Source organism: Vulpes vulpes, chromosome 14 (assembly GCF_048418805.1).
Source record: "Vulpes vulpes isolate BD-2025 chromosome 14, VulVul3, whole genome shotgun sequence".
NCBI classification, from domain to species: Eukaryota; Metazoa; Chordata; class Mammalia; order Carnivora; family Canidae; genus Vulpes; species Vulpes vulpes.
This window is the reverse complement of record NC_132793.1, coordinates 45,677,419-45,685,990: the sequence shown is the minus strand read 5'-3', so window position 1 is coordinate 45,685,990 and position 8,572 is coordinate 45,677,419. Positions and strand designations below refer to the sequence as shown.

The 8,572-nt window shown below is 47.6% G+C and overlaps 1 non-coding gene across 1 annotated transcript; it reads left to right on the top strand.

The window, feature by feature from the left end:
- Positions 1 to 7,063: 7,063 nt before the first annotated feature.
- LOC112922779 (U2 spliceosomal RNA) lies at positions 7,064 to 7,254 on the top strand. The gene has a single exon (XR_003235521.1). It is a non-coding gene; the product is annotated as a U2 spliceosomal RNA (small nuclear RNA).
- The last annotated feature ends 1,318 nt before the right edge of the window (positions 7,255 to 8,572 follow it).

Genomic DNA, 8,572 nt, shown 5'->3' with positions numbered 1-8,572 from the left:
CACCATGTGACTGCCGCGATCAAGACAGAACATCCCCATCACCCCAAAACGTTCCCTCCTGTCAGAATCTTTACCAGCATCAACTGAAAGCCTTAGATGAAAAACATCCCATCCCTTTCATTGCTGCTGGTTTCATCCTTTTGCCTTCGTTCATTAAACTGTACAAAGAAAGCCCCAGTTCTCTGCTCCTGGCCCCACACCTGAAGACGATGACTGCCACCACAGTGTGTTGAGTATCCACCGTGGTCAGGCGCCTGCCGGGTTCCTCTCCTCCATCCTCTTACCTGATTGTCACACACAATCTATCTTTATATAGATGAGGAAACTGAGTCTCAGAGAAGTACCCTGCATATGAACAAAGCAACGTCCTTACACAGAAGGAATCCTGGGGGTGGAGGTGGGATTTACCAGGGTGTTCTACCCTATTACAGAAGAGGGGGTTGGGAGGGATGGGGAGGGCACCTGGGAGGCAGGCTGCTCCACTGGAGCAGGGTCCTGCCCTGTCCATTAGCAGCAGGGACGCAGGTAGCAGCTGGTTGGGGCAGCATCAGCCCTTTGACTGCTTCCAGGAAGCTTGCACACCAGGGCCCTCTGCAGGGTACCCTATGGCTGTCTGGGCCAGTGAGTATTCCCTGACAACGAGGAGCAACAGGATGGGGGTCCACCCCAGGGGCACCCCAGAGGTCCTGTTCTCACACCTGAGCCCATGACCTGCCATCTCTTTGGTTTGGGTGACATAGGCAACTCCTCTGTCCTGCCAGAATGATAAAGGTTACAAGAAAAATTGATTTTCAATTCTCAGTTGATTCTATGTCTTTAAATGTTTACCTGTCTTTTACCTGATAAAGGAGATAGGGAAAAGGAATTTTACCTAAGTATTTACTTCCAGACGTTTCCAAGTCTCATTAACTCTGCTTACTACAACCTGAGAGTTGCCTCAGCATAGACTGAGATAAAAGGGGGAGGTCGATTCCTGCTCTTAGAGACCCCCCAGTGCCAATGGCTGCATACTGCCAACTCATGTGGATCACTGCCTACAGGAGGAACATGGGGGAGGGGCAGTGCTGGACCTCTGGGGTAGTTGGCAAATGCCAGGAAGTTCATGGTCCTCAACCAATTTCAGGTAACAGTTGATGGATAAATAGTACCTCTTCCTTGCCCCAGGAGAAATAATGGGGTCTCACGGCCCATGCCCTCACCCAGAGTTCTGCAGTGGTATAGAGCCCAGCCGCCCTCAGTGGCAATCTGCTCACTCACACACCCTGTACTGACTTCTTTCCCTCCCCTGTCTCACCTCCCCACTTCCTTGTTGGTCCTTCCTGGGATCTGTTCCCTTATTAACTACTTGTACATGAATCCTTGTCTCAGGCTCTGCCTCTGGGAGTCCAAACTGAAATACAGATCCTGGAGATCTCACTTCTGTCTTCATCCTAGACCTGGTGTTGGTCTCTCAGGGATCATCCATGACCTAACAGCCCATCCCAGTGACCTCCACCCCACGTGTTCCTTGGGAATGTCCACCATTCATGCATCTTTCTCTTCTAGTTAGTTTGGGACAGCAAGGTGTCAGGGAACAGAGTGAGTGTATAAGGAGGGACACAGGGACTCAGCAGCAGCTGGCCAGTCCCTTTGGCCCCTCATGGTCTAACCTGGGACATTCAGCTGTCCTCATGCACACCCACAGCTATGGCTCCTGTTCCCTCAGAATTCACCTTCAAGGACGGTGACTTGGTCTCCTCCCATCAGAAAGGAGCTGCAGCTTCTCTGAGCACAGCTCACATCCCTGCCTCCCCACAGAGGGTCTGGTTGGGGCCGGGGCACCTCACAGTGCGCAGAGTCCCTGTCGGTGAGGTTCCGAGTCCAGGACACCTGATGGGCGTCCTGTGTGGTGACTTCTGGCTTTGGGAACATAGGACACAAGGACACCCTGCGCAGCCACAGGGTATGACATCCACGTGCAGACAGAGCCACTCTCATTCCTCAAAAGAGGCTGCAGGGATGGGGCGCTGTGGACTGAATTGTATCCCCCCAAGCTCCCACATTGTCATTCCAGGCCCCAGCCCCTTAGGGTGTGACTGTATCTGGAGCCAGGGGTGCGGGGGGGGGGGGGGTCCTAGTCCAAGCTGCCCGACATCCTCGCAAGAAGGGGAAGTTAGGACAGATACACGCACGGAGGAGACGCTATGAGGACAGCGAGGGCGGCTATCGGCTTGCTGAGGACAGAGGCTTCGGGAGGACCTGGGCCAGCACACACCTTGCCCAGTTCTACCTTGGGACTAGGAGGCAATGGTCTCTGCTGCGGAAGCCACAACAGCTGGGGCACTTGGCTGGGGCAGCCGGAGCAGACTGCGGGGTGTCGCTGCCTGAACATCTTCTACTGCCAACATCCCTCCAGCTCAGACTTCCGTGTCCCGAGGCCTGCCTCAGCCCCTGTTCCAGGCTGAAGAAGCTGTCTCACAGGGCTGCGACCCCGATGGGACCCTGCTCTCCCTCTCCTAGGCCCTCTGCGGGCCTCCGGCCCCTAGGACATCTCCCGAGTCTTCCCTGCAGCCATTCAGCAACTCCCAGCCACCTGGCCCAGGGTCCACCCGACTCTACATCCTGTAGACCCGCTACTGTCATTCCCAATTGTCCCAGCCTGCACGACCACGGGGTGTGCACAACGAGCCAGAGAGCTTCAGTCAGAGCATTAATGACACGGATGGAAGAGGTGGCAGGGTGGAGGGTGGGTCCCTCAGTCGGGAGACTCCAGAGCCAAAGTGTTCTCCACAGATTTGCTTGTGTTTCTGAGGCAGACGTCAGAGAGGATGTGTCCTGCCCAGGAAAGGAGCTCAAACCCCAGCTGGAAACCCTGAGGGGTGCAGCTGGGAGGATTTGAAGAAATGATAGCTGCTCTGTGTCAACTTGGTCCCCCTGAGTAGATTTCTACATAGGTGAGTTGCATTTGTTCCTGTCTCCCCAGGGCCAAGATCGGGATTGCTCAAGCAAATTAATTAATCAAATTAATCACTTGGGCTTTTGATAAAAATGCAGATTCTGGTTTGGCAGGCCTGAAATTTTGCATTTCTGACAAGCCCCCAAGGACCATCCTTGGGGTAGTGAGGACCTAGACGACAATCCAAATATCTTAGTAAAGACGACCCTATTAAATTATCAATAGGTTCCTCAAAAAGTTAAAAATAGAGCTGCCCTACAATGCAGTAATTGCACTACTAGGTATTTACCCCAAAGATACAAATATAGTAATCTGAAGGGGCACCTGCACCCCAGTGCTTATGGCAGCCATGTCCACAAGAGCCAAACTGGGAAGAAGCTGAGATGTCCATCAACTGATGAATGGATAAAGAAGATATGGTGTAAATATACAATGGAATATTACTCAGCCATTAGAAAAATGAGATCTTACCACTTGCAATGACATGGATGGAACTAAGGGGGATCACATTATATGAAACAAATCAGAGAAAGACAATTGTCATATGATTTGACTTATATATGGAATTTAAGAAACAAAACAGGAGCATAGGAGAAGGGAGGGAAAAATAAAACAAGACAAAATCCAAGAGGGAGACAAATCATAAGAGACTCTTAACTATAGGAAACAAACTGAGGGCTGCTGGAGGGGAGGGGGTAACTGGATGACGGGCATTAAGGAGGTCACTCGATGCAATGAGCGCTGGGTGTTACAGAAGATCGCTGAATCACTGACTTCTACCTCTGAAATTAATAATACACTATATGTTAATTAATTGCATTTAAATAAAATTAAATCAATAATAATCAGTAGGAAGGCTGTTGGAATGGTTACCGCCTAGAAAACATGGGCAGAGAAACTTTTTAAAATGGTCTTTGAATCATTTGAGAAATAAATAATCAAGAGCCATGTGAGTAGAGAGTAATCCAGGATATATGCTATTAGAGGAGAAAACAATCTTCACATCATTTTGTAATAGTTCCCTCCCTGAATTTTCCAGATGGAGAAACTGGAGCCCCAAGAGGAAAACAGCATGTTGGGTCACACAGCCAGGTCCCCCTGCTCCCATACCCCCTGCACTTCCCACAGTGACACCTACCAGAGAAACTGCTGATCCAGGGCTTATCCACCTTTAAAACTGAGACCATAGGACTATGGCACATTTTTTATGAAGCACAAACCATGAGAAGCTTGTACCAGAAATCAGAAGATGGCTTGAGGGACGCCTGGGTGGCTCAGCAGTTGAGTGGCTGCTCAGGGTGTGATCCTGGAGTCCTGGGATCGAGTCCCACATCGGGCTCCCTGCATGGAGCCTGCTTCTCCCTCTGCCTGTGTCTCTGCCTCTCTCTGTGTGTCTCTCATGAATAAATAAAATCTTTAAAAAAAAAAAAAAAAGAAAGAAAGAAAGAAGATGGCTTGTGTCCATGTGCAACCTTGGACAGTGCCTTTCTCTCCCTAAGCCTGGTTCCCCACCAGTTACAAAGATGTGAAAAGGATACTCCTGCTTGCTTGCTTTCTTTCTTTCTTTTTTCTTTCTTTCTTTCTTCTTTCTTTCTTTCCTTCTTTCTTTCTTTCTTTCTCTCTCTCTCTCTTTCTTTTTTACAATTTTATTTATTTGACAGAAGAGAGCAAGCACACAGCAGACAGAGGGAGAGGAAGAAGCAGGCTCCCTGGGAGCCCGATACGGGGCTCGACCCCAGGATCCCGGAATCATGACCCAAGCCAAGGACAGACACTTCACTGACCAAGCGCCCCAGGTGCCCCAAGGATAACACTCACCCTTTCTAATTCCAAAAGCATCACATGGAGGTTATGAACAGGTCATTGAATGATTTGAAAGTAGTGATGTTGAACTGAGTATAATAGGAATCCCATCACACATTTCTCACTTCAGTGAGGTGAGGGGGCGGTCAGACACCCAAAGAATAAGGATGGATTGAGTAGGGGACAGGCCAGAGGAAAGGGTGAACAAGGTAAAGAACTCTAGGTGTATCATGCAGTGGATGTTTCTGCAGCGACAGGAATGTCCCGTGTCTGTGCTCTCCAACGTGGTGGCCACCAGCCACATGTGGTACCAAGCACTGGAGCTGTGGCTAACGTAACTGCAGAACTGATTTTTACATTTTATTTAATTTCTATTCACTTGTATTTAAATAACCACATGTGGCCAGCAGATCTTGTTTTTGACAGGGAAGATCTCGACCATACTCAACGTTGGTTTGGAGCTATAAAAGGAAAAATATGTTAACCCTCCTTAACATCCCTATAAAATGCTACTTACCATCATTGCAGCTAATCAGAATTCACAGCTGCTCAGTTGCTCTTAGGAAACCTTTAGCTCATTTGGAAATGAAGAGCCATAGTGGCAAGGGTTGGGAAATGGGGTGGGAGTCGTGATGTATATTTATCCTTTCACACACTCTTTCTGCCCTCAGTCACAAATGCCTTGGTTTGAATAAAATTCCATAAAATATGAGGAGGTTTTTAAAGAAATATGAAGAGTCTTGATCAATTCCTGACTCTATATATACCTGCTTGGGATGCGGTGGGCCAGACTGGGGGACACTCAGAAAGGCCCATACCACACATGTGGAGGGAGGGATGGAGCCACCTCCCACAGGTTCTTAACATTTCAGATACCAGCGACCCCTTTGGCAGGCTGCAGAATCCTCTAGAACCCTTTCCAGAAGAATACATTTAGGTTATAAAGAAAATTAAATTGAAATAGAATTTTACTATAGATTAAGAGCGCCTGAATTTCTTGCAGGGTGCCAGTCCCTTTGCTTTGCCCCCCCCCCCCCCCCCCCCGCCCCACTGGCTACCTGCTTGGCCAACTCAAGATGAATCTAGACAAAACCAGTCAAGCCTTGCCTTCTTCCTTGGGAGGTATAACATTGGAAGGCAGAGGGCTGCTTCTGCATCAGGAAAGAGTGTCTAAAATCACCCCAGACCCCATCATGGTGACACAGTAGAGGGGCAATATTGCCCCAAGGCAGAGTTTTGGTCTTAATGGGCACATGGCCAGCGAGGGGCTAAGGGATGGGCTGCCGTGTTTGCTCCCCTGGTAACTAACTGACTCCCACTTCACTCCGTCATGTGGCCAGGATGGCCTTTCATAAAATTAGCCATGGTATCAGCAACAGAAGGAAATAACATGGCAAATCGAAACACTACTTTTCATGCAACCCTTTTAAAGTTTACCACCCTGATCCCATGCAATTGAGACAAAGCAATTAGGACCCTGGTTGTGGAGCGCTGCCCACCTCACCCCCAGCCCCACTAGCTGGGATGGAAGGCTCTAAAGGGTCTTGGGTGATGCACTGGACAGACCACCTGTTCTGGGTTAATTAATCAAATGGGGAAACTGGATAAAAATTCACCTTGCAGCAGGAGTTCAGAGCTTTCAAATGCAAAGGATGCAAAATAAACAAGGCAATCCATTCTTAGTACATCGTTACTTTTAATGACTGTAAAGTTGGAGGATCAAGTTCTGATTGAGTTCAACTATGTGGTTGAAAAGTTCTTACTTTGCCTTCATCAAGATCCCAGGATAACAAACTGGTAATGTTCTGTCCGACAGGGATTTTTCCATTCTGAATTGATTTTTTTTCCTTTCTTTTTGTTCCCCACCATTTATAGGACACACATGTATACTGTAATCTAACCTTCATGGATTCTGATAAAGCTGCTCTTAAAAGCAAATTGATTTCTTTAAACATTCTAACACCACATCCATTTAAAAGGTTCTTCAGACTTTGCAAGGCGTGAAAGTTATTCAAATAGAATTTATATGAATATTGTAATGTATGTTTAGCAGTGGTTGCAATGAAGCTGTTCCTGGCACTGCCAGGTACTAAAGACATACTTTTACATTAAATATCACTATTTTAGAGCTTTCTGCTGAAAATTTCAGTGAAGTCTATTTCTAAAATGTATGATGGGTCAAGTCCTCTTAGTAAAAGTAACACAATGCCCACGCCACTTTGTATACAATTCAAGCTTTTAATAAGCCTCAAAATATGTACCTTTTCTGCATAATTAATTCAGTTGCTGTGTGAATAGCCATCAGAATCAAAAATAGACATTATCATCCCTTCTCGGCCTTTTGGCTAAGATCAAGTGTAGTATCTGTTCTTATCAGTTTAATATCTGATACGTCCTCTATCCGAGGACAATATATTAAATGGATTTTTGGAGCAGGGAGATGGAATAGGAGCTTGCTCCGTCCACTCCGCGCATCGACCTGGTATTGCAGTACCTCCAGGAACGGTGCACCCCCTCGGGGGAAATAATCTTGTCAAACAGAAGTTTTGCCTTGGGCGGGGCGCGGTTGTCGCTGGGCTTGTGACCTGCTCCTTTCTTGTTTCGGGCGCCTGCTGCGGGGCCTGGGTCTCAAGCCAAGCTGGAGCCTGCGTTTGTGCCAGGCGGTCTTTTCTTCGTCCTCCTTGGCGCGCTCTGACACCAGAGGTCTCGTCTCTCTGCCTTCTGTCTGTTTCCGCTGAGCGTTCCCGGACTTTTGGGAACTCTAATGCAACCAGCCATACTGCCTCTACAGATCCGGTCGGAAGGAAGGGATTCACACAAAGAGACAGAGAGGCAGAGACACAGGCAGAGGGAGAAGCAGGCTCCATGCACCGGGAGCCCGACGTGGGATTCGAGGATCGCGCCCTGGGCCAAAGGCAGGCGCTAAACCGGTGCGCCACCCAGGGATCCCCGGACTGTGTCTTTCAAAGACATGGCCCATTTTGTAGGGGAGCAAATTGTCCTCTACCTTTTAGAAAAAGAAAAAAAAAAAATAGACATTATCATATGGTCTCTCTGAGTTGTGGGATGAGGATATTTTAGGTTTTCATTGTGTACCTTCTATACTGCTTGAATGTGGATTTCTATATGCATCTTAAAGCTTTCACAGTAGCAGCTCAACAATGCCAACTAAATGTTTGCCTTTTCAGTCACCTGGGTGGCTCAGTTGGTTAAGGGACTACCCTTGGCTCAGGTCATGATCCCATTGTCCTGGATGGAACCTGAGTCTAGTCGGGCTCCCTCTCTCTCTGCCCCTCACCCTGCTCGTGCTGGCACGTGCACTCTCTCTCTCTCTCTCCTCAAATAAATGAATAAAATCTTTATTAAAAAGCTTGCCTGGGATCCCTGGGTGGCGCAGCGGTTTGGTGCCTGCCTTTGGCCCAGGGCGCGATCCTGGAGACCCGGGATCGAATCCCACATCGGGCTCCCGGTGCATGGAGCCTGCTTCTCCCTCTGCCTGTGTCTCTGCCTCTCTCTCTCTCTCTCTGTGACTATCATAAATAAATAAAATTTTAAAAAAATTTAAAAAAAAATAAAAATAAAAATAAAAAGCTTGCCTTTTCAAATACAGATTTGAGCAGAAAAATAGAAGGCAATAGTTTGAGACATAGAATTCCCCAACTAGTCCAAGCGACTTTTATGTGAGTGAAAATTTCTCCCTTTTATATGACTTCAGAAAATTAAGGATATTTCTAACTAAAACATACCCATCTTTTTAAAAGTTGGATTATTGGTTCTTAATGATTTCAAACTTACCATAAAATGTAATACACCCTCCAAACATTATAGCTAATG